The following is a 26026-nucleotide window of genomic DNA, read 5'->3' on the forward strand; positions in this document are numbered from 1 at the left end:
CAAATATAAGTATATAAAAACAAAGGTAGTGAACACTCAAAACTTACCACTTTCTTTTATTTTTTAACTTTTTAAAAAATGTTTGTTTATTATTGAAAGAGAGAGAGCGTAAGCAGGGTAGGAGCAAAGGGTGAGGGAGGCACAGAATCCGAAGCAGGCTCCAGGCTCTGAGCCGTCAGCACAGAGCCCGACCTGGGGCTCGAACTCACAAACCGCGAGATCATGACCCGAGCTGCAGTTGGGCGCCCAACCAACTGAGCCACCCAGGTGCCCCAAAACTTACCACTTTCTAATTGTTCCAGTACATTTTCACCATCCGTGCTCTGGAGGTTATTTATAGATATTGCATCTGTATGTTGGAAATAGTATATAATAGCGTGCTCCGGCATATCTGTTCTCAACCCCGTGTGCAGTGACGTCGTATTGACAGCATGAAGCAGGATTGAAATTGGCTATAGTGGGAATACTTATAACATGAAAATCAACAAGCACAACAAATTGAGGCTCTTCCTGCTGGAGAACTAGTTATTAAACATTCACTGGGACGCCACTTCCTGTTTCCTTACCTACAGTGGCACTGCTTTCTCCCACCAGAGACACTTTCAGCCCAACAATATGGACCATATAAGGCCTATGCACTATAAAGTAAGAACTCACAGCAGCAAGTAGGCTCTTACCTCCAGATCAAGGCCTTGAAACCCCAACGTCCCCTATACAAAGTCTCACTGATCTGAGATGAGATAGCAATGCAAGTCAGTTCACAAATATATGCCTGCTTCCTTCCATGTGCCAGCCACTGTTTTAGGTGCTGGTGATATAACTGAACAGAAGAGACCAAATTCTCCACCTTATTATGGCTTCATTCTGGCTTGGGGTGGACAAAGATAGAAAATAAGCAAGTAAGAAAACATCGAAATAACATGCTTTCATATAGTCATGTGATGAACATAGGGTTGTGGGGCTGTGGGGTGGTTACTTTAGAGTGGGTGGTCAGGAAAAAACCTCTCTAATGTAGTGACATTTAAGTTGAGATCTGAATGATGAAGCAAAGTTGAGAGCCGAACAATCCATAAGACAATCCAGGGAAAAGAGTTTCAAGCAGAATGAACAGCAAGTGCAAAGGTCGTGAGACAAGAAAAAGCTATGTTTGCTTCCATCCTGGTGTTTTAAGAGCAGAGATTCTGGACTCAGTCCACTTGGGATTATTACTAACCCAGCCATCTGCTCTGTGATCCTTGGAAAGCCATTGAATTTCTCTGTACTTAAGTTTTCTTACTTTTAAAATAGGTATAATAATAGAACAGGCATCATAAATGGCTGTGAGGCTTAAGTGAAATAAAGCATGTAAATTGCTTAGTACACCTCCTGGCATATAGTAAGGTAATCAATAAATACCACCTATTATTACTATTTTTTCAAACTTTTTATATTTATCAATATTTGATTTTTCAAGCTACTTTATTGAGGTATGATCATTGTAAAAAAGCAGTATGTATTTAATGTATATAACTTGATGAGTTTGGAGATACGTACACTCCCATGAAACCATCACAACAATCAAAGCTGTAAACTTATCCACCACCTTCAAAAGTTTCCTTCTGCCCCTTTTATTTTTTTAAAAAAAATTTTAAATATTTTTCCTTTTCCAGAGCAGTTGCACCAGTTTGCATTCCCACCACCAGTGCAGGAGGGTTCCCTTTTCTCCACATCCTCGCCAGCATCTGTTGTTTCCTGAGTTTTTAATTTTAGCCACTCTTACCGGTATGTGGTGGTATCTCAGTGTGGTTTTGATTTGTATTTCTCTGATGAGTGGCGTTGAGCATCTTTTCATGTGCCTGTTGACCATCTGGATGTCTTCTTTAGAGAAGTGTCTATTCATGTCTTCTGCCCATTTCTTCACTGGATTATTTGTTTTTCGGGTGTGGAGTTTGGTGAGCTCTTTATAGATTTTGGATACTAGCCCTTTGTCCGATATGTCATTTGAAAATATCTTTTCTCATTCCATCGGTTGCCTTTTAGTTTTGTTGATTGTTTCCTTTGCCGTGCAGAAGCTTTTTATCTTGATGAGGTCCCAATAGTACGTTTTTGCTTTTAATTCCCTTGCCTTTGGAGATGTGTTGAGCAAGAAATTGCTGTGGCTGAGGTCAAAGAGGTTGTTGCCTGCTTTCTCCTCTAGGGTTTTCATGGTTTCCTTTCTCACATTTAGGTCTTTCATTCATTTTGAGTTTATTTTTGTGAATGGTGTAAGAAAGTGGTCTAGTTTCATTCTTCTGCATGTTGTGGTCCTGTTCTCCCAGCACCGTTTGCTAAAGAGACTGTTTTCCATTGGATGCTGTTTCCTGCTTTGTTAAAGACTAGTTGCTCATACATTTGTGGGTCCAGTTCTGGGCTCTCTATTCTATTCCTTTGGTCTGTGTGTCTGTTTTTGTGCCAATATGATACTATTTTGATGATTACAGCTTTGTAGTAGAGGCTAAAGTCTGCGATTGTGATGCTTCCTGCTTTGGTGTTCTTTTTCAATATTACTTTGGCTATTTGGGGTCTTTTGTCGTTCCATACACATTTTAGGATTACTTGTTCTAGCTTTGAGAAGAACGCCAGTGCAATTTTGATTGGGATTGCATTGAATGTGTAGATTGCTTTGGGGAGCATTGACATTTTAACAATATTTATTCTTCCAATCCATGAGCATGGAATGTGGGTGGAACTGGAAGGTGTTATGCTCCGTGAAATAAATCAGTCAGAGAAAGACAGATATCACATGTTTTCACTCATATGTGGAACTTGAGAAACTTAACAGAAGACCATGGGGGAAGGGAAGGGGAAAATATAGTTACAGACAGAGAGGGAGGGGGGCAAACCACAAGAGACTCTTAAATACAGAGAACAAACAGAGGGTTGACAGGAGGGGTGGGGAAAGGGAGAAATGGGTGATAGGCATTGAGGAGAGCACTTGTTGGGATGAGCACTGAGTGCTGTATATATGCGATGAACCAAGGGAATCTACCCCCAAAACCAAGAGCACACTGTATACACTGTGTGTTAGCCAATTTGACAATAAATTATATTTAAAAAAATATTTTTCTTTTGTGGCAAGGGAACTTAACATATAATCTACTGTCTCAGCAAAATTTTAAGTATACAATAGTGTTCTTAATTCTACACCCTATGTCGTACAGAAGATCTCCAGAACGTATTCAGTTTGCATGGCTGAACATTGTACCTTTGACCTACGCCTTTCCATTTCTTCTTCCACCAGCCCCTGTTACAACTATTCTACTCTCTGGTTCTTTGAGTTGCACTATTTTAGATCCTCATAAAAATGGGATCATGCAGTATTTGTCTTTGTGTGTCTGGTTTATTTCACTTCGCATAATGCCCTCCAGGTCCACCCATGCTGTCACAAATGGCAGGAGGTCATTTTTCAGTTTAAATACTATTCCATTGTATGTATGTACCCCATTTCCTTTATTCATTCATTCGTTCATTGACATGTAGGTTGTTTCCATATCTTGGCTGTGGTGAATAGTGCTGCAACGAGCATGGGAGTGTGGGTATCTCTTCAAGATCCTAACTTCAATTCTTTTGGATATATATCCAAAAGTAGAATTGCTGGATCATATGGTTGTTCTATTTTTAATAGTTTTGAGGAAACTCCATACAGTTTTCCATAGTGCCTGCACCAGTTTACATTCTCACCTTATTACTATTGTTATTAATACCAGTGGTGGGCACTGCCGGTGGAGGGGATCAGTAACTCCAGGGACACTCCATGAAACAGTGAATAGGTGAAAGTTACCAGAGTTTGGTACAGTCTATCGCACGGGGTCCACCATTCCCTGGGGCCTCAGCTTTTTTTGGCTACAAGTCCTCAAATCAGGGGCGCCTGGGTGGCTCAGTTGGTTAAGCGTCCAACTTAGGCTCAGGTCATGATATCGCGGTTCAGGAGTTCGAGCCCCGTGTCAGGCTCAGTGTTGACAGCTCAGAGCCTGGAGCCTGCTTCGGATTCTGTGTCTCCCTCTTTCTCTGATCACTCTCTGTCTCACTCTCTCAAAAATAAACATTAAAAAATGTTTTTAAAAAGTCCTCAAAGTACTTAACTGTTTCAAAGGTCAGGCTTTCCAATTTATAACAAAACAATGCCGTTATCAAGTGCTTCATGTGCCCCTTCCGCCCTGGATCACACAGAACACTGCCCACCCTGGGAAATATTGGGGCAGCAGGTGGAGAAACTGCCCTCATACTGACTATGTAGGACTCTAGGGCTTAGGTTACTGCTCAGTTCATATATTCTGCCTTGGAGTCCAAGGATAAGACACCAGCTTGCTGCAGGGATTCATTTACTTCCCTTGATGAAACCTTGTGTTTCTTTCTAACTTTGAAAAATGGAGAGTTTTACCCCTACTTGATCACCACATGCACATGCTGACTTCCAATCTCCGGGACCAGTTCTGTGAGGCATCACTATGAAATTGGTCCTTTAGGGTCCCGTAATTGTGTTCATTTCCTGGAAGGTGGCAAGTAGAAGTTGCAATTCAGCCAAGGCATATTTGCTGTAATATGATTTGGCCTAAGTAATGTCCTAAATATCTTTAGCACCTAGTGCGATGGAAGAGAGCATAGCATTTGACGGTGGTTTAACATAGATGCTCAGAGCACAGACTCTATGGTCAGGCTACCTTGATTCAAATCCCAGCTCTTCCAATTACTATGTGACCTTTGGGTAAGTTACTTAAACTTTCTGGGTCTTAGTTTTATAATCTACAAAATAGGGATAAGAACAGAACCAGGGACATAATTAAGTGCTCAATAAATGTTGACCATTATTTTAATGATCTACATCTTATGTGATCTCCCAGTCTGTTCTCTACCAGGATGGCATCCTATTTTATTTTCTGACTGTTTTTCAAAACCAAAGCCAAACAAAGCAAAAACGTGGTCTGGCCAGTCCAGAACTGCCTATAGTAGTGTTCCTCTTGAACCCACACTGCAAAGTGGAGATTCCAAAGGCCAGACGTGGAGTTCTTTTTTCCAGCTTTATTGAAGTATAATTCACAAATTAAAATTGCATATATTTAATGTGTACAATGTGGTGGTTTAATATATATGTATACATTATGATTACCACAATTGAGTTACATTCACACATCTATTACCTCACATAGGTAAATTTTCATTTATTTTTTGGTGTAGTGAGAACACTTAGGATATATTCTCTCAGCAAATTTCAAGTATACAGTATAGTATACCACCATTCTACTCTCTGGCCCTATGAGTTCTACTTTTTTAGACCCCAGAGGTGAAATTCTTGAACCAGTTCCTGTCTGGCCTAGATGCCAACCATCCAGCTATAGCATCCCCTTAGGTCAGTCAAGGATGTTTATAAATGCCTGAAGTTCACCAAATGCTTCTGCGCTTTTATCTACCATTTCTCTGCCCTGACATTGTTAATTGTGCACCTTTACCTAAGGGGAATGGGTTCCTCTAATCTTTTATCATGGCCATGGCCATAAAGGCTCTGTTCACCTCTGCTCAGGTTCTGGTCTATCCAACTAGGCCATACCCTAGGGAAGCTGATTCCTCCAGTATCATTGTAGGGGGCCGTTGTATCACAGAAGGACCCCGGTATCAGTACCCACATTCCCTGTCTGAGTCTCCAGGACGCTTGTAGCAGACATCATCAATGTCTTTGCAAAAGAAAGCTACTAACCATCAAAACTCTTTCAGAGGCATATTGTAACTTTCTCAAGGATCCCAATGTTTGATGACAGACTACTCGGATGATGGAAGTCTAGAGTAACTTACGCACAGTGGCTCCTTACTGTTGGTTTACCCTCTAGAAACAGGAGGTATGTACTTAGGATGCCAGCAAAGCAGAGGTTCCAAAAACCTAAGAAATATATTTGGAAATTTTTTGATATTAAAAAAAAAATCACCAAAATAACATCTCAAGAAAAATAACTGTGCATTTCTCTAATGCCTATTTACAGTTTAGTATTGTTTACATTTTCAAATGTAGATGCAAAATGTATACATTTCTGTGCTTAGGGCTTCTAAAGGTTTACCATCTAGCTGCCATGTGTTACATTACTCAAGTGGTTAGAGCTTGCCATCTGCTATATCCTAAGCAGCCAGAATTTCTAAGGGGATCCTAGAATCCGGAGTACTATGAGATGGAAAGGCAACTTCACTCAAGGAAATTTGGGTAACAGGAAATTTTGTTGTTGTCAAGACCTAGCCACAGCCAGCAGAAGTGGGTCACCTGGGTGGCTCAGTTGGTTGGGCATCCAACTTCAGCTCAGGTCATGATCTCATGGCTCATGAGTTCAAGCCCCATATGGGGCTCTGTGCTGACAGCTTAGAACCTGGAGCCTGCTTCATCTTCTGTGTGTCCCTCTCTCTCTGACCTTCCCCTGCTGTGCCTCTCTCTCTCTTTCTCTCTCAAAAATAAATAAACATTCAAAAAATTTTAAAAAAAGAAGTGGTTCAGCAAGGGCCACAAAAAGTTGACTATGGAGAGTGGCATCTCATTGAGTTTTCAAGGTCATTCATAGTTGACCTTTGGTAGTACCCACTTTCTGACATTATTCCAGCTGCCCCACTGTTTGTGGTTCATCCCAGACCTTAAATACAGGACCTCTGTGCAATATGGCAACTGATTTGACCCTCTCCAGAACACCATGAACTCTGACACCTGTATCTAGGTCAAAGATAAGTCCAGGCAACCCAAAGACCAGTTTCTTCCACTCGCGACACCAATATGATCTTGGGACACCATCACATTCAAATTAATTCCCATTCTGACCTTTTTTTCATGGCTATAAGGCCATCCTTGTGATGGCAGTAGATAGATGTCCTAACAAAAAAAAGCCATGTTGTATCCTGAGTCTGACTCCATCCCTACCCTCCATTCACTTATTTGCTCAATAAATTGCCTAACTTTCTGAGTATTGTGGAAACAGTATTGAAAAGGAGAAACAAAGTTCTTCACCACACAGATGTTACAGTCTGGGAAAGAAGAGATAATAATCAAGTAAACAGATAGCTAAATCAATCATTCCAACCTGCAGATGTTGATGAATTCCACCAAGAAAATTAATGGGATAATATATTTAAAAAGTCTTTGGTAGGAGTCAGCTCTAGACAATGTGGTCAGAAAAGGCTTCTTTGAGGAGGTAAGCCTGGAAGGACAGAAAAGAACAAGCCATTCAAGGAACATACAGGCAGAAGGAAGAGCGAGTACAAAGGCCCAATGGCAGGAAAAGGCCTAAGTTACAGGAACAGAAAGAAAGGGCTGTAGTATGGTGAGTTAGTGGGAGATTGCTCTGAAATGAAGATGTAAAGGTAGGTACATTATTATTATTTATCTTACAAGATCCCTTGCCTCTGTGGACTTCCCAGCCATCTGGCCCAGCTTCATCCATCTGTGTACTATCCACCTACAGACTGAGTCAAAGAATTTAATCAGTCCAGTGCTACAAGATTCTTTCTGCTGCTATACCGCCTACCAGCCACATGACTGGTCCACCTACTTTATCATGGCAGAAGTTGCCTGGAACATCTCCCTGTACTCCTGCTTTGCAAACACCTCCTTTCATAGCAACTATAGTCTTAGCCTCACTACTTTTTTTGCTTCTAGTAATCAGAGACATCCTTGCAGCCAGCTTGTGCCCTGCGGAAGGAAGCTATGGGATGCCCAGAAAACCCCCTAGGGCACCTTCTGGTGAGCCAAAGACCAAGACAAAAGATAGACTTACCAGTACTGGGCACAGGATGGAGGAGAGTTAATGAGAAACTAGACACGGAAGACAATGTCCGGGTTGCCTCTAGGTACATATCCACCACAGAAGCTCAGGGATCAACGCCTGAGAACTTTTAAGATCTCTGGCATCAGCCTTGTAGTTCTTTGACACCAGCATCTTTCTGACTCCATGCCCTTTGGTGAGCATCAACCCAGCTCTAGAGATGTTCCCTGCTACACTTGACCCACTGAGATCTCATCTTTCATTCAACACTTTAGTGACCCTCCCAGATGACCCAGGATTAAAAATACTAATATGTCATAGAGAAGGTATAAGGATCATGTTGACAGGAAGGCTAGATCTATATCTGCCCTGACTGGGGGGCTGGGTAACAGCCAAAGGACAGGTCTTTGGAATCTACCTCTCATCTTTGGTCAGCAACAAGTCAGAATTCATAAGGCAAATGTAGGACAATCCCAGGATCCACCACTTGTCGCAAGGAGTTTGGAAAGGAATACTGTCTACTCTGTTGTCATCTGTTCTAATGCTTCCAGAAGAGCCATGATGGTGGTCATTGGACCTGGATGAAAATCCACTGAAGTCACCGGCATTCTGACACAGTCATTCACTACTCTAGGCTTCCCCCTCTTCCCCACCCTCCCCCTTCCCCTACCTCTACAACATGTCCTGCTGATCTTCAGTTTCAATCTCCCTCAAATTCACACCTTGACTCCCCAGCTTGGTTTAAACTCATGTAGATTAGAAACTTGAGTTTGGACTGTATTCACAGCTCTAACCTGGAATTCCCTTGGAACAGTGCTTTATGAAATTTCTCGTGGACTCCATTCAGTGCAATAAGCACAATGGAGAGGAATAAAAGTAGGAGAAGGACAGGAAGAGTTAACACTTACTGAGCTATTACCAAGTATCAGGCATCGTACTGAGCATATGTTCATTATCTCCTTTGATGCTTGAAAAACTCTATGAAATACTTCGTACCATTATCCTCATTTTATAGACAAGAAATGTAAGGCTTACTGAAGTTAAGGGGCTTGTCAAGATCATACTGATAGAGACACACAGAGCTAAGATTCTAACCCAGATCCATTCGACTCCAGAAGCCCTGCTCTTAACCCTTCTGTCCCTGCCACATACCAGGTCAGGTCTGCAGCAGCGGAGGGGAGTCAGACACACCCCAGCCACCTGTAATACCGCCTCCCCTATAAAGGTGCTCAGCATGATTATACCCAAGGCCATAGGCTTGCCACCCTCCCACCCCTGCAAACCTCTTGTCTCGGCCTCTTCTGGCTACCTTTGTATCTTGGGTTCTAGCTTTCATCCAGACCAATTTGTGTTTAGTTACCTGGTAGCACTAGATATTACCACTTCTAGTTATTGGCTATAGACTAAACCTCTTAAAAACATAGGTGACAAGCATTACTGCCCCAGCATCTGGCCTAAGCATAGAAGAGAGTTATCACACACATGCTCAAGGGTACCATAATTTGCACTGCAAAGCCCACCAAAACCAGGGACCTTGTGTGGCTTCTGCTGGCACTCACTGAGGCTGAGCGTCTGTGCTTGTGAATGAGGTTTGTCTGTTCCTGTCTTCTGTATGTACCTAGAGCATGGCTGCCATTTCTCCTATCTGTAAATTAATAACCTGTTCCTCCAGCCACCTTATAAGGGAATAGCAATGACAGACAACTCCTGATGACCAAGTCTGTGAACCACAAGATGGCCATATCTAGGTGAACGTGGGGGAGCACACCAAAAGGCATTTTTCATGCCTAAGTTTTATCAAATATGGTTAAACTTTAGATGAAACACAAGTCAGATTATCCACCACTCTGCTTAAGTCTTTTAATAGCTCACCCTTGCTTACATGGAATGTCAAACTGAGTTTATACAGCTTCCAAGGCCTTCTATGATGTAGTTTTCAAACGTTTTTCAGGGTCGACAGTGAAAACTACATTTTATCGAGTGTCTACCTTTCCCCTTGGTCCTCCAGGTTTTTAGTGCTGGAAGCCCACAACATTCAGCCACTTTCTGGAAACACAATGTTCTTCCCTTTAGATTGTTTACCCTTCTCTTAGGCTCTATCCCATCTGTCCATTCTAAGCTCAGAACCCATTAAGCATTTTTATTATGAAAGCTGACCTGCCTCTAGAGCCCAGGTGCTTATCAAGTACCCATATCCAAAGCCAAAGACCTAGGCCTTCTGTAAGCATGTGGGCAACAGGTACTATATAGCTTGAATGTTCAGCACAGAAGTTTTAGAGGTCAACTAGACCAGAGTTTGAATCTTGGCTTTGCCTCTCATTAGCTATGTGACCCAATCTGCCTCGATTTCCTTCTGTAAAGTGGAGATGATAATAATGGTGCCTCCTCTCATAATGTTGTTATAGGAACTAATTCATATAAATCCCTCAGGGTCTTACCAGTCATGTGGCTTGATTCCCTGATATTTATTTATTTTATTATTTTTTTAAGTGTTTTTTGTTTGTTTGCTTGTTTTTTTTACTTTGAGGGGGGGGAGAGAGAGAGTGGGGGAAGGGCAGAGGGACAGGGAGAATCCCAAGCAGGTTCTGCACCGTCAGAGTAGACACCAACACAGGGCTCAAACCTACACACTGTGAGATCATGACCTGAGCCGAAATGAAGAGTCAGACGCCCAACCAACTGAGCCACCAAGGTGCCCCGATTCCCTGATGTTTATAAATGAGAGTGAAGGCTCTGTAAGCAGACAGACCTGGATTCAGATTCCTGGCTTTCCACTTGGTACCTGTGTGACTTTCGACAAAACTAACCTCTGAGACCTTTCTTTGCCTGTGAAATGAAGGTAGTAATAGAGCTGGTGGGAGGATTAAGTGATTTACAGGAAAGCGCTTAACACAGTTTCTGGCACATAATAAACACTCAATAAATGCTAGCTATTAGTCTCATTGTAATGATCGCTGGTATTATTACCATTATTAATGTTGCTGTTAGTAGTAGGAGTATGGTGATGTATTGCGGGAGTCCTAAAGCACTCCACCTCCACAAATGAAGGCTCAGTGCTCTGTTTTTCATTTTTATTTTTTATTATGGTAAACTACACATAAAAATTTACCACACTAACCATTTGAAAATGAATACTTCAGTATACATTATGCTCATAATGTACAACTATTATCACTACCTAGTTCCAGAACATTTTCACCACCCCAAATGGAAACTCCATACCCATTAAGCAATCGCTCCCCATTCCCTCCTCCCTCAACTCTTGGCTAAAGCCAATCTGTTCTCTGCTTATGTGAATTTGCCTAGTCTAGAGAATTCATATAAATGGAATCACAATATGTGGCCTCTTGCAACTCGCTTCTTTCACTTAGGATAACGTTTGAAGGTTCGGCCACACAGCACGGATCAGTACCCCCTTCCTTTTTAAGGCTGAAAAATATTGCATTGTATGAAACTACCAAAATTTGTTTATCTACTCATTCGCTGATGGCCATTTGGGTTGTTTTTCATCTTTTGGCTGTTGTGAATAGCGTTGCTATGACCATGGGCACAAGTATTTGTGGAACGAACTGTTTTCCACTGTAGCCGCACCATTTTACATTCTCACCAGCAATGAATGAGGGTTCCCATTTTCCGACAACCTCAGCAACACTTGTTTTCTGTTTTTTTTTCAAGTTATTATAGCCGCTTAGTTGGTATGAAATAGCATCTTATCAAGGTTATAATTTGCACTTTCTAATAACTAATACTGTTGAACATCTTTTTGTGTGTTTGTTGGTCATTTGTTTACCTTCTTTGGCGAAATGTCTATCCAAATCTTTTGCCTACCTTCTATTTTATTTTATTTTGTTTCCAATTGTAAGAACTTCCTTTAAAAAACTATTTAAATTCCATATGGCCAATATACACTGTAATATTAGTTTCAGGTGTACAATATAGAGATTCAACACTTCCGTGCAACACCCAGTGCTCATCACGACAAGTGGACTCCTTAATTACCATCACCTATTTCTATTTTTTAAATTTTTTTAATGTTTATTTATTTTTGAGAGAGAGAGGGAGAGAGAGCGAGAGAGAGAGAGAGAGAGAGAGAGAGCACGAGCAGGGGAGGGACAGAGAGAGAGAGGGAGACACAGAACCTGAAGCAGGCTTCAGGCTCTGAGCTGTCAGCACAGAGCCCGACGCAGAGCTCGAACTCACAAACTGTGAGATCATGACTTATTTCTATTTTAAGTGGGTTGCTTGACTTTCCTTTTTTGAGTTGTAAACATTCTTTCCATATTCTAGATAAAAGACTCTAATATTTACAAATATTCAGATATGATATACAAATACATTCTGTGGCTGTTTTTTCACTCCGTCGATAGCATCTTTTGCGCACAAAACTTTTAATTTGGGGGAAATCCAGTTTATCTATTTTTTCTTTCATCGCTTGTGATTTTGGCGTCCTATCTCAGAAACCATTGCCAAATCCAAGGACATGAGTGTTTACCCCTGTATTTTCTTCTAAGAGTTTTATAGTTTTAATTCTTGTATGTAGGTCTTTGATCCACTTTGAATTAGTGTTTGTATATGGTATAAGATAAAGACTTCATTCTTTTGCATGCTACATATCCAGTTGTCCCAGCACCATTCATTGAAGAGATTATGTTTTTTCTGTTGTATGGTGTGGCACTTATACAGAAAAGTCAATTGACCCCAGATGTATGAGTTTATGGACTTTCAATTCTATTCCAGTATCACACTGGTTTGCTCACTGTAGCTCTGTAGTAACCTTGAAATCAGGAAAGGTGTGCTTTCCAACTTTGTTCTTTTTTTTTTTTCCAAGACTGTTTGGCTATTTGGGGCCCCTCAGAGGTTCATACGAATTGAAGGATCAGCTTTTCCATTTCTGAAATAAAAACTGTTGGGATTTTGATAGGGATGCCATTAAATCTGTATATTGCTTTTGGAGAGTACTGACATCTTAACAATACTGTCTTCCAATAACACATGATGTCTTTCCATTTATTTAGATCTTCTTTAATTCCTTTCAGCAATGTTTTACAGTTTCCAGTGTACAAGTCTTGCTTTTACTTGGTTAAATTGTATTTTATCCTTCCTGATGCTATGGTAAACAGAATTGTTTTCTTAATTTGCTTTTCACATTGTCCATTGCTAGTGTATAGAAATTCGATGGTGTCTTGAAGAAACAAAGCTCCACCTCTCCTAGGACTGCCTTGATTCTAATATTGTTGCCTATAATCTCATCTGTGTTAGGAAAGTTGACAACGGAAGATGGCCTATAAGAATCTTCCAGCTGGTCTGAGTACACTACCATGCCTTTTGATTGTCGTAATACCCAGTTCTCCATCAACCAATAACCAGTATTCTACACCACTACCTGGGCCGAAAGTTATTGTATAGTTAGATGATCTTCTCAACTCTCCCTCCTTTTGGACCAACCATGACAGGTACTCATTTAGGAGCTCTGAAGTCTAATTCCTTAGCGAAGATTTATTCGGCCACATCGTCAGGGGTAAAGTGACATGTGTCAGCCTTGTTGGACTTCCACTCACTTAAGACAATGCACTGATTCCATGAGATTTCTTGGGTAGAAGCCAAGGCTCAAAACTTATTTGTTCACCATGGCTGCCTAGGTAACCAGACTCATCAAACGGCAGAGGAGGAGTTTATCTGTATCCTGACCTTTTATATCCGCCCATTATCCTGTCCACTTTTGTTATCACCTGACCCTAGACAGACAAAAGCATTTCACATTGCTGTGACAGCCATCCTGTTTCAAAAGGACTTAGTGACCTCCACCCCTACACTTATTTCTCTGGGAAGCCTCTTCTGGAGTCAAAGCTGTTTGGCCACCAAGGCCACCTGATGTTGATGTGTTCTCAGACCACTGCAGGCTGAAGCGTAAGAGATGGAGTCATAACAAGAAGTAACAAGTGCTGGTGAGGATGTGGAGAAAAGGGAACCCTTGTGCACTTTCAGTGGGGAATGTAAATGGGTGCAGCCACTATGGAAAACAGTATGGAGGGTCCTCAAAACATTAATAATAGAATAACTGTGTGACCCAGTGATTCCATTTCTTAGTATTTATCTGAAGGAAATGAAAACACTACCTCAAAAAGATATATGCACTCTTATGGTCATTGCACCATGATTTACGATAAGCAAGATACGGAAGCAGCTTACGTTTCCATCGATGGAAGAATGGATAAAAAAGTTGTGGTATGTATATAATGGAATATCATTCAGTCATAAAAAAAGAATGGAATCTTGCTATTTGTGACAACGTGGATAGACTTTGAAGGCATTATGCTCAATGAAATAAGTCAGACAAAGAAAGATAAACATCGTATGATCTCACATATATGTGGAATCGAAAAACAAAAACAAAAACAAACTCATATAGAGAGAGAACAGATTGGTGGTTACTAGAAGAGGGAGAGTGAGGGTGGGTGAAATGGGTGAAGGGGGTCAAAAGGTACAAACTTTCATTTATAAAATAAGTCATGGGGATGTAACGTACAGCATGGTGACTATAGTTAATAATAGTGTATTGTATATTTAAAAGTTGCTAAGAGAGTAAGTCTTAAAAGTTCTCATCACAAGAAAAAAATTCTGCCACTGTGTATGGTAACAGATGTTAACTAGACATACTGTGGTGATCATTTTGCAATATATGCAAATATTGAATCATTGTGCTGTATACCCAAAACTAATATAATGTGGTATGTTGTGTATACCTCAATTAAAAAATGATTAAGAGATGTAGTCATAAAATTGCCCTGTACCAGATAAGTCCTTCTGGGTTTTTGTAGCCCAATTCATGTAATTACCAGCTATACCTCCAAGCTGTTCCTGATCTGGGGAAGGGTTTCTGCATTTTGACAAGTTTATGGCCTAATTCCAGCAGACTGACGCCCACATGTGGCATATCGATGAGATTTTAGAGCAGGATTTCTCAACTAAGACACTATCGATATTTGGGCCAGAAAATTCTTCATTGTAGGAGGCTATCCTGTGCATTGTAGAATGTATTCCAGCATTGCTGGCCTCTGCCCACTAGATGCCAGGAGCCTCTCCCCCTACGCCATTTATGACCACCAAAAAATACCTCCAGACACTCCCAAACATACCCCAGGGGACGAGATCAATCATGGTTCAGAACCATTGTGTTAGAGGGCTAGCTCTTCTGCCATATCTCCTACTAGAACCTGACTTTCCTCAGCACAACAGAGATGTACCTAAATCACGGCGGTCCATCTCTCAAAACACCCTCTTCCTTAGCAACCAGTTTCCTCTGCTACTGGCCCACACTCGCTATCCCATTTGGAGACACATGATCCCTGTAGGAACTAGGGGCTGCTCCCCAAAATCTCTGCCTTGTAAAACATGGGTGGAAGAAGGCCAACGAGTACCAAACCACAAGGAATGACACCTGAATGGATCATAGCGTATGGTCCTCTTCCAGCCATTACTCTCTACCTGTTATAATTCTAGAATCTGGAGGGTTACCATTCAGAACTGAGATGACAGATGTTGTCAACCCCAAGGTCTTCCAGCTCAAACAGATCTCCTCTATGCACACACAACCAGTCTTGCCTTGCTGCTGGCACACCAGCAAGGGGTCAACAACCAGAGCTGAGAAGCATGAGTTAGTATGCAATCGCTTCTGGGTTCAAGGGAAACTGACACTCAGAAATAATCAAAGAACCTGAATGGTGCCTGTGGAGCTGGGCAGTGCACAGCATTAACAGTTTTCAGGGGCACATTCTAATCTCTGGATCCTCCCAGACACTTTAGAACGTTCTACCAGGCAGATTCCAAGGGAGTGATGGCTCATTCCACCCGGAGAAGAAATATGTAAAGAATGAGAGGTGTTCTTTACACATCAGTCCCTTTAACTGCACCCAGTATACCTGTGCCAAACGCCCTGGCAAGTATCGATTCTTCCAGCTTTTATCCTGTTTTTCACCTGCTTCAAATCTCACACGATGTCCTCCCCTGGTCCCACTTACATCTCTGGTTTCCTCCACTATTTCTCTTTGATCATCAGACTCTCGCCCCAGTGGTCTCCTTTCTGTTCTTGAACATGCCACACTTGTTTTTTTTGTTTTGTTTTGTTTTGTTTTTTTTGCCTCCAGGTCTTTATACTTGCTGTTTTTCTCCCAAGATGCTATTTCCCCAAACACTTCAGTTCTAACTCTTACTCATCCTTAATGACTCAGTTTAAAGATTATTCCCTCAGAGTCTATCCCTGACCCCACAGCTTAAATCACTATTCGCCCCAGTACCCCTTCTCCATTCTTCTCTCTAATAGCACCCTGTACCTTTCCCTGTGGCACTTATCACACTCATTTGGGTTTGTTGGTTTGTTCACCATTTCTCTCACTAGACTGAGTTCCATGAAGGAGGGAATGATTTTTTTTTTCACCATTGTGTTGTATCCTCGGTGCCTAGCATGGTGCCTGACACGTGATGTGCTCTCCAAAAAGATCTTTCCAATAAATGAATGTGTACAATTTGAAGCCTCTTCTTTATGACACAGATTAAATTAGCTTGAACATTTAATTTGGAAAAGATCAGCTGTCAATCTGTACTTAATTTGATTCCAACACCTTTTCCATGGCTAATTTGATCTAAGGTGGTTAAACTTTTGATGAAACACGAATTGGATCATGTCATTACCTTGCCTAAAATCCTTCAGCAGCTTGCCATGGCCCGTAGGAAAATGTCCAAACACGTTAGCGTGGTTGACAAGTTCCTCTGTGACAGTGGCTTTCCAACATTTTCGACTGTGACCCAAAGTTCAGAAAATATTTTACATTCCAATCCAGTATCCACCTGTATAAAGACGTATATAAATAACCTAAAAAATGTTCACCAAAAAATTATAACTTTTCCTACAGGCAACGTATTACATGTTCTATTCTATTATAGTCCATTACCATTGAATAAAATGTTGGTCGTGACTCACAAAATTGATTCCACAACATAGCAATGTCAGGTTACAGGCTGCGGTTTAAAAATCTCTGCTGTGTGATTTGACCTCCAACTCCAGCCTCCCAACCCATGCAGAGCTCCTTAGAGCTCCTCTCGTGTGCCATACCATCGCACCTTTATTCATATTGCTCCCACCACCTGTAGGATGCTTCCTGGTTTTTCAAAACTCAGTTCAAGACTCATTGAAGCTTCCTGGCATCCCCAAGGAGATGTGATCACCCCTTCCTCTGGGTCTGCCCCATCCCACTCTAGCACTCTATATCAGCATCCTTGATCAGAACCTTTTCCAAAATGTGCTAATGTGTTTACTCGCCTGGATCCTCTCCGGCACCAGGTTGATAAGGTGCAGCTATAAATACATTGAATAATGGAAGGTTCTTGATCCTTTCTTGTAGGATCATTTGTGTAGCAAATACCTTCAATGAATCATTAGAACACCTTCATTCTGATTCTCAGTTTTCAATCCTCGCTACCTTGTTAACGAACCACTCATGAAAGGGACAGACACTGTTTTGGTTCCAGTGGAAGGACTCACTGAATTCCTATACTTTTTCTTCCATAGTCTACATTTATCACTGAGTCTGGTATTCTTCCCCAGATGGCTAAGGGTTGGAGAGAGGGTGTGACAGATCGAGATGGTGGAGTCCTGGGGGCTTGGGTTGGACGGTATAGTTGTTACAGGAGTGTGGGAGAGATGCTGGTCCTTGTCTCACAGAGTCGATGAATGAATCTCTTGGAAAACAGAGAGTGAGGAAAGCGATAGATTTTATTGAGGGAAAGTATAAAGCTCTCAAGAGCGAGAAGGGTCCCGACTGGGTAGCCGCTGAGGATTTCTGTCCCTGACTTTTTACTAGGAACTTACCAGAAAGATTGTGAGACGCCACGCATGGTACTTAGCCCAGACAGGTCCAGAACATGTTTATCTTATCCCCTCCTTTCCCAAACTCTGCTGCCACTGCCACTTCTTCAGCCTCCCTAGCTGCTTCCTACCCCCTGAAGGTCCCTTATCTCTCCCTGCCTAATGTAACCCTTTCCCTACTCATTCCTCCCCCCTGGAATAGGGCCGGTAACTGCGGTTAGGGAACAGGGACGATGACCATTTTGGCTTCTTCAAGCTGACAAGGGATGGTGTGGGGGTGTGGCAGTCAGAGTCTCCCCAAGGGTCGGTCAAGTGCTCCACGGTCCGGTTCCCTAGGAAGGCTGGCAGGCACGAGGCGGCACAAACATCGGCAGACACAAAGAGAAAACACGAACTAAAGATTCTACTGACCACCAAGGCGGCATCTCTAAGATAATGCCCCCAGTTCCCAAACCAGTCAAACAATCCAGGAGAGACCTTGACTTTGTCCAACTGTGCTCGAATGCCATCTGTCAGTTGCGAGACTCTTTGAGAGTTGAAACATGTGTTGAAACAACACATGCGAGGGCATCTCTCACAACCCAGGTGATGGAGAAGCAAGCAGTAAGTAACCCGTGGTGGCTTTATTTTCCAAGAGTCGGCCCTAACTTCATTTAATTCTTGATTTAAAGCATCTATTGCTTGTGAGGTGTCATTTAGAGTTCTGCCGAGTAGGTGGACAGTTGGCTTTATTGCGACGTGTAAAACTAGCCAAGGCAGCCATTATCCATCATTATTTTGCAAATTTTTAGGTAAGCCAAATCTGGTATTATTTCATAAAGGGAGCTTTCGTTACTTCTTGTGCCTTTTCCAGTTTTCAGGGGAAGGCCTTTCTCAATTAGTAAAAGTATCAACCCATACCAACAGATGTTAGAACCCCTCTGACTTTGGCAAATGAGTGAAACCTAATTGTCAGTCTTTCTCTGGTTAGCCTCCAGTTCCTTCATTGCCTGGGAGAGCAAGTTTCTGGTTGAGAGGATTGTTTCTTTTCTTTTTTTTTTTTTACCCTTTTTTTTAAAATTCAGTTTTGAGAGACAGAGTGTGAATGGGGAAGGGGCAGAGAGAGAGGGAGACACAGAATCTGAAGCAGGCTCCAGGATATGAGCTGTCAGCACAGAGCCCGACGCAGGGCTTGAACTCACAAACCATGAGATCGTGACCTGAGCCGAAGTCGGACGCTTAACCAACTGAGCCACCCAGGCGCCCTGAGAGAATTGTTTCTAAAACAAATTTCACAGGCTGATACTACTCACTGAACTGTCCTTGACAAGTTTTTCCCAGTAAACATCCTTTGGGCCATTTGATAAGTTTTATCCCTCCCTAAATGAAAGGCCTGATGCAGTGCTTGAGTAATCTCCCATTTCTGTGAGCGAGGTGATAGTAATTGCCCCTGCTCTGTTTGTAACCATCCCGAGGGCTGGAGACAGTGTCCATGAGTCAGACCCCAGTTTATTTTCTTTGGAGAGTAGGTGCATCTAAATTGAGCAAGGGAGTTATCCCAAATAAGAGAAGGCTCAATAACTCCTTCCTGTGGAATGGACTTCTTGGCGGTGGCTTTTGCAGCCACATCAGCAAAATTATTATCGACCGCCGTCTCGTCAGTCCCTTTTGTGTGCCCTTTGCAATGCATAACAGTTACCTGTGGGGGCAACAGGATAGATTTTAGAAGGTTATCTATCTCCTTATGATATTTTGTAGGGGAACCATTTGCAGTCAGAAAATACCGTTAGAAGTTTCAATGCAGATGGCTAGACCTTCTAAGAGCAAAGTCTGATACTTTGAAAGACGAGTACCTGCCAACCCAAGATTGCCTTTTGTTTCCAGTAGGCTGGTTATATTATGAGGGGAATTTATGGTTATGCCTGTCTCTAAGGTTATTCTCGTGGCATCAAGTATTAGAAGGGCCACAGGGGCTATGGCCCGCAGGCATGCTGGCCACCCTTTTGTTACCATATCTAGCTCCTTGCTAAGATATCCCAAAGATTGTTCAGTGGGTCCCCTGTTTAGATTATGACTCCAAGAGCTATTCCCTTCCTTTTAATGACATAAGTTATTTTTTTTTTTTTAATTGGGAGGCTTAAGGCCAGGGGTCTTTAAAAAATTTTTTTTAATGTTTTTTTTTTTTTTTTAATGAGAGAAAGAGAGCACAAGCGGGGGAGGGGCAGAGAGAGAGGGAGGGACAGAATCTGAAGCAGGCTCCAGGCTCTGAGCTGTCAGCACAGAGCCTGAGCCTGATTCCAGGCTTGAACTCACAAGCCGTGAGATCATGAACTGAGCCGAAGACAGACTCTTAACCAACTGAGCCACCCAGGTGCCCCAGGGCCAGGAGTCTTAAGGCATGTTTGAATTTATAAAAAGCCTGTTGGGGGCACCTGGGTGGTTCAGTTGGTTAAGCATCTGACTTCAGTTCAGGTCGTGATCTCAAGGTTCACAGGTTTGAGCCCCGCGTCAGGCTCTGTGCTGACAGCTCAGAGCCTGGAGCCTGCTTCAGATTCCATGTCTCCCTGTCTCTCTGCCCCTTACCTACTTGTACTCTATCTCTCTCTTTCTCTCAAAAATAAATAAACATTAAAAAAAAGCCTGTTGGGCCTCCGGCTCCCGTTGTAGAATGGAGGTTCCATCAGATTGACTCTCTGTTAATAACTGATATAGTGGGCAATTTGTACTGGGGCCAACCCTCGGTGCAAAAGAAAATGAGTTGCTTTTTCTTCGGAGTTTGTGGATCAAAATAATCCCAATTTTTCAGAATGCATCCAAAAGGAATATTGCCCTTGGTTGGGGAATTGCCCATCTATAGGAAAAAGGAGGAAAAGGCATCCCTTATCTCAATTTCCCATAGCTGGTCAAGCTTCATTTCCTGGCCCCGTGTTTTGGCTGGCTATGCGACAGGCAGCCAAAAGCCCCGTCAGTCTCGCCAGGTGCTGGGAGTAGTCGCTCTTACCTAGGCTTGACTCTGCCTCTGAGAGCTGACCTTGTCTCCCCCGATTTCTCCTACTCCTCCATTTCCCCCCAATGGGACATTGGGGTATAAACTATAACCAAGTAAGACTTCCCTGCTTGTAAAAGGGTGGACTAATTTTATTTTGGCCCACCAGTAATTTACATATTGATCATAATAAAACTGTTCCTCTTTACAAATATATTTCAAAAGCCTGGTGAAAACCATATTTTGTAAGGATAAAATCGGTCGTTGAGGGGGGCTAAAAGGGCCAAAGCTGAGGTCTATTCTGCTACCTTTTTCAGCAATGCCCACATAAATATGTTCCAGCCCCGTGGATATCCATTTTAGAGTATTTAGGTTGTTATAAATTGGCATGCACGGGGCTAAGTGTAGCAAAATGGCTCCCATGTATCCCGGTAAAAGCCCATCATATATTATCCACTCCTCATACGGCACAGGCACCCATTCCTTTGCTAAACAGAAACAACACAAATGTGGAGCATTTAGAGGCCAGCAGCGATGACATTGCCACCGTCTCCCCAGCCTTTGGAACAAAGGAGGGGCAATTTCAACCAAGGCTTGACCAAAACAACCTAAAAGGGCATGCTGTCCTGTGCCCTTGGTTAAAATCATAGTTCTTTCCATCTTTTTGGGGCAGACAAAAGAGAAAAAAAAAAACAAAAACCTTTGTTTACCTTCTTTTTTTTTTTTTTTTATCCAAAGGGACCAGCAATCCAAGAAAACTTGGCCTTTTTAACAGAGAGTAAAGCAGTATTTTAATCTTAGCCTATTTGATCCTCAGTAAACCTAGGTAGAAAAAGTTTTATATATTTAATACTGATAACTCTGAAGACATTTCTATCTTAATTATGTTCCATGTGTGTCCACTTAAAAGCTCTCCATTGTCAATTTTTACCTAGGGCATCAGTGAGGATATCTGAAGTGGGTGGCATAAGTCTAAGGGGGTGTCCTTCCATCCTTGACAGCGAGGATAGGAGGAGGAACCCATGGTGCCAGACTCGTGGAAGATGGTGTAGGAGCCAGTTACACTGGCCACACCCGAGGTGGTGCAGAAACAGGTGGAGGGGGAGGGGAAGACAGAAGATGTGTGGCGTCACCTAGAAGCCTGGAGGCAGATGAAAAGCCAGAGGGCAGAGAAAGGTGTCTCCTGGTCTGAAAGCCTGTCAGCTTGGACGGATGAGCAGATGTGCATTTTTTTCCACCAACAAGTGGAAAGGCCAGTCCATGTCGGGCCAGAGAAGACAGGGAAGTTCCCCGAAACAAAAGGAGTTTCGGCAGCTGCTTGGGAATATTCCATACAGTCTCCATCCCGAGGTAGACCAACCAGAGACAGTTGGCTCTGATTATCATGGTCACTAACCCTGGGAATGAAATGGGGGAGAAGCCCCCACATACAGTTAGAGTGACTGGAGTGTATTAGGAGAAACAGTGAGAGAGTGCCAGAGTCCCTTTTATTAGGGATGGCTTGTGTTTTCTTCAGCAACCTGGCTTAGGTTTTGGAACACTTCTGTATATTGATCAGGGTTGTCTGAAAATTTGCCCAACTCCTTTTTATTTGCTTAGGATCTTGCAAGGAAAATGGAACCTTCGTTGGGCCAAATTCACCATGAGACATTTCAGTCAACGAATACATTGAATGTGCCTTCCTTCCAGGGCGGGGATTTCCCAGGGGACGAGTCTGCAAGTACTTGCCTTTCTGTGCCCCTTGAAGGGGCTGGGAGGTCAGCACCTAACTTAGAGGTCTTACATCAGTCTGCCTGGTCCCGTAAAGCAAAGAAGACCTGTACATAAGGAACTTCTGACCATCCACCATGTCTTCTACAATATAGAGCTAACTTAAGATAGCACTGTACTGAACACTTTCCTCAGGAGGCCAGGACCTCTGTCCTCCAGGTGTTACTGAGGCCAAGCCTGGGAGCAAAAAAAAACACAAAACTTCATGCTCTTCTCTTTGCCTGTTTGTGGATCAAATCTTTCCCAACTTCTCAGAACACATTCCAGAGGAGTTCCCGCAGAGAAGGGTTTGTTACCCATCTCATGATCCCAGTAGGCATCAAGGACCTCAAGAACCCCCGTACCTGTTATATTAGAGAGGTGACTATGAAGGCATCCCAACATATGGGCTGTCCCCTTTAGAATCAAGGTGTCCTTTGATCCGCCCTCCGCAAAGTGAGAGAATGGCCTCACACCCTGGGTTGAAGAAGAATTGGGCCAGCAAGGGTAGCTTTAGCTTTAGCCATCACCCAACCCTACCTTGCCTCCTCTGGATCCTTCTAAATCTTAAAGGTGTAATCTTCGAGACCTAGCAGTGTTATAGTTTCTAATGTTTTGTCGTTGAAACCAGAAAGCTTCAACAGTGTATCTTACTACGATTCCTGCCGCTATTGTACACAAAGAAGGCACCGGTGGTAGATATGTGCTCCCATTCTTAATGTTCAAAACCCAGGGGATACAAAGGGATGACTCTAATATTGTATGCTGATACTCAAAGCCTAGAGTCTTGGCCACACTTAAGCCTAAGTTGTATCTAACACAAAAACATATGTCTCACCAAATAAATCCCTAATTGCTAGAGTATATTGATCATCAGGGGGTTGGAAAGGTTTTAAAAGCCATTTAAAAGAAGGATAGGCAAAGAAAGAATAAGCCAAGAGCAGAAAGTGGAACTGGTTAGGGTTAGGCCAATGTTCCCCTTCCACAAGGGGGAATTGACCAAACCTTTACCCAGAAACCTGTCACTTGAGATTTAAGACTGACGGTCGCACTCTCTACTTTTAACTGGCCGACAGGTGCCTGCTTTTGAGACTCTTGGTAAGGAGATCCTCCTTTCAGAAAAAGAAAAGAAAGAGTCCGCTGTTACTCACCCTCTGAAGGTCCCCGGGTTTCGGCACGAAAACGTTCCAGGAGGGTGGCAGAGACTCTGGTCCTTGTCTCATGGAGTTGAGGAATGAATGTTGCGACAGCACAGAGTGAGAAAAGCGATAAAGAAAGTATAAAGCTCTCAAGAGCGAGAGGGTCCAGACTGGGTAGCCTCAGAGGGTTTTTGTCCCTGGCTTTTGACTGGGACCTTATCAGAAAGTTTGTGAGACTCCACACATGGCATCTAGCCCAGGCGGGTCCAGAACACATTTAGCTTATCCTCTTTTATCTCAAACTCTGCTGCCGTTGCCACTTCTTCAACCTCCCACTTGTAGCTGCTTTCTACTTCCCTGAAGGTCCCTTATCTCTCCCTGCCTAATGTAACCCTTTCCCTACTCATAGTTGGCTCAAGCTTGCCAGGTCAGAATCATTCCGACTTCGGACACCATTTCTTGGTTTTGGTTCCATTCTTACCCTTTGTGGTTGAAGTCTGTACTTGGTTTCCTTGGTTTGACCATCTGTATTCCACAGATTGGCATTTTCTGCTTTGGCCCTTTATGTTCCTGGATGTCTCGGGGTGAGGGAGGAAGCGTCTTTGGCTCTCCATGACTCCCTAGCACTGGCTCACTTGGCTAACACTCCCAGGCTGGGCTCACTCCAGCACCCTGAGAGTGGAAGCTCATGGCTATGAAAACGACTAACACTCAGTTGCTGTCCTCAAGAAGCATATGGTTTAGAGAACATATCGAGCATCTAGAACTATCCTTAATCCAACATCTCTGCTTTGGGTAATTGGCTTTTCCCAACTGGAAGGTCATTGTCACCAATGGGTCTGAAGTTGTGGACCTTCAGCTTTTTGCAGTGGACTTTGCACACAAGTTACCCACAGTAACCAGAGTCTACCCAGCCAGGTAGAAATGCAGTTCCCCAGAGATCTCCTTGGAACAACAGGGGTAAGCTCCTACAGCACTTCCCTCTGTCTGAAGGTAAGATATTATAGCCATCTTTTCTAACGCAGTATACCATCCAAGCAAACACAGACCTGTGGTTTCAGAATATTTGAAGTAAAACTATGAATGAGGCTCTTGACCTCCCCTCCCTCAATCCTAGTACTTTTTATGAAAAAGAAGAGAATAAAATTGAGGGTGTGCTGGAATGCTTAGAATATCAAGGCCATGATAACAAGATCACAACTTTTTTTGCCCAGTCCCAGAGTTTCCAATCAACTTGAAGGGCTGGGTATTTATAATCCTGAACCTAGCGGGGAGTGCATGATCCCATCTAAATCAGGGAGGACATGAATGAAAGGCAGGATATTTGGATTTTCTTAGAGGTTATTCAATTATTTGATGATTTCTTTGAAATATGTAATGCACCAATGGTATATCCACACCTATGGCGTAAACTTTCATCCATGTGACTGAGACCGATTGGTTTCTTTAAGAACATATTGATATACTCCCAAAATCTGGTCTCCCATGAGACACTGGTGTAGGCAGTTCTTGGGTGACTACAGAAGGTCCCCAAATACATGGGAGACAAAATGACATCATTATACTCATACCTTTGGTGACATCATGCATTACAGTAGCTTCTAATTCTGTCTCTATACTGTTGACTCTCACATTTGTGTCTGCAGCCTGGACCTTTCTTGTCAACACCAGACTTGTATCTCCAACTGCCTCCTTGACTATTTACTTGGATGCCTAATAAGCATCTCAAACTTAACATGTCCAAAATAGAACTCAACTCAATCTCCCTTCCAAAAAAACTGGTTCTCCCATAGACTTCCCAGTATCGATTAATGGCAACTTTCAAGTCGCTCGAGCAAAGAAACCTTGCGCTCACCTTCAATTCCTCTCTTTTTCACCCCACATCCAGCATGTCAGCCAAGCCTGCCTACTCTGCCTTCAAAATACGTCCACAATCAGATTACTTCTCACCACCACTACCATTTCCGCCATGATCCCAACTTCCATTATTGTTGTTGTTTTAAACAGCTTTATTGAGATAAAACCCATATACTATATAAGTCACCCATTGAAAGCATACAGTTGAATGGCTTTCATTGTATCCACGGTGCTTCATGAATCATAACCAACATCAATTTTAGCACATTTTCACTAACACCAAAAGAAATCCTGTACCCTTTGGTCATCACCCACCTATGTGTCTATCTCCCCACCTTCCACAGCCTTAAACAACCACTCATCTGCTTTTTGTCTTTACGGATTGGCCTGCTGTGAACATTTCATACAGAGTCATACACCAAAGTGTTTTCAAGACTCATCCAGATCTCAGCATGTATCAGTACTTAAATTCTTTTCCTGCCTGAGTAGTATTCCACTGTGTGGTCAGATCACATTTTGTCTCTCCGTTCCACAGTTGATGACATCGGGGTTGTTTCCGCCTTTCGACTATTAGGAACAGTGCTGATATACACATTCGGGTACAAATTTTTTTAAATGTTTATTTATTTAGTTTTGAGAACGGGGGAGGGGCAGAGAGAGACGGCGACAGAGAATGCAAAGCAGGCTCCAGGCTCTCAGCTGTCAGCAC

The sequence above is a fragment of the Herpailurus yagouaroundi genome, unplaced genomic scaffold (genome assembly GCF_014898765.1).
Source record: "Herpailurus yagouaroundi ecotype Mexico unplaced genomic scaffold, PumYag 67700, whole genome shotgun sequence".
NCBI classification, from domain to species: domain Eukaryota; kingdom Metazoa; phylum Chordata; class Mammalia; order Carnivora; family Felidae; genus Herpailurus; species Herpailurus yagouaroundi.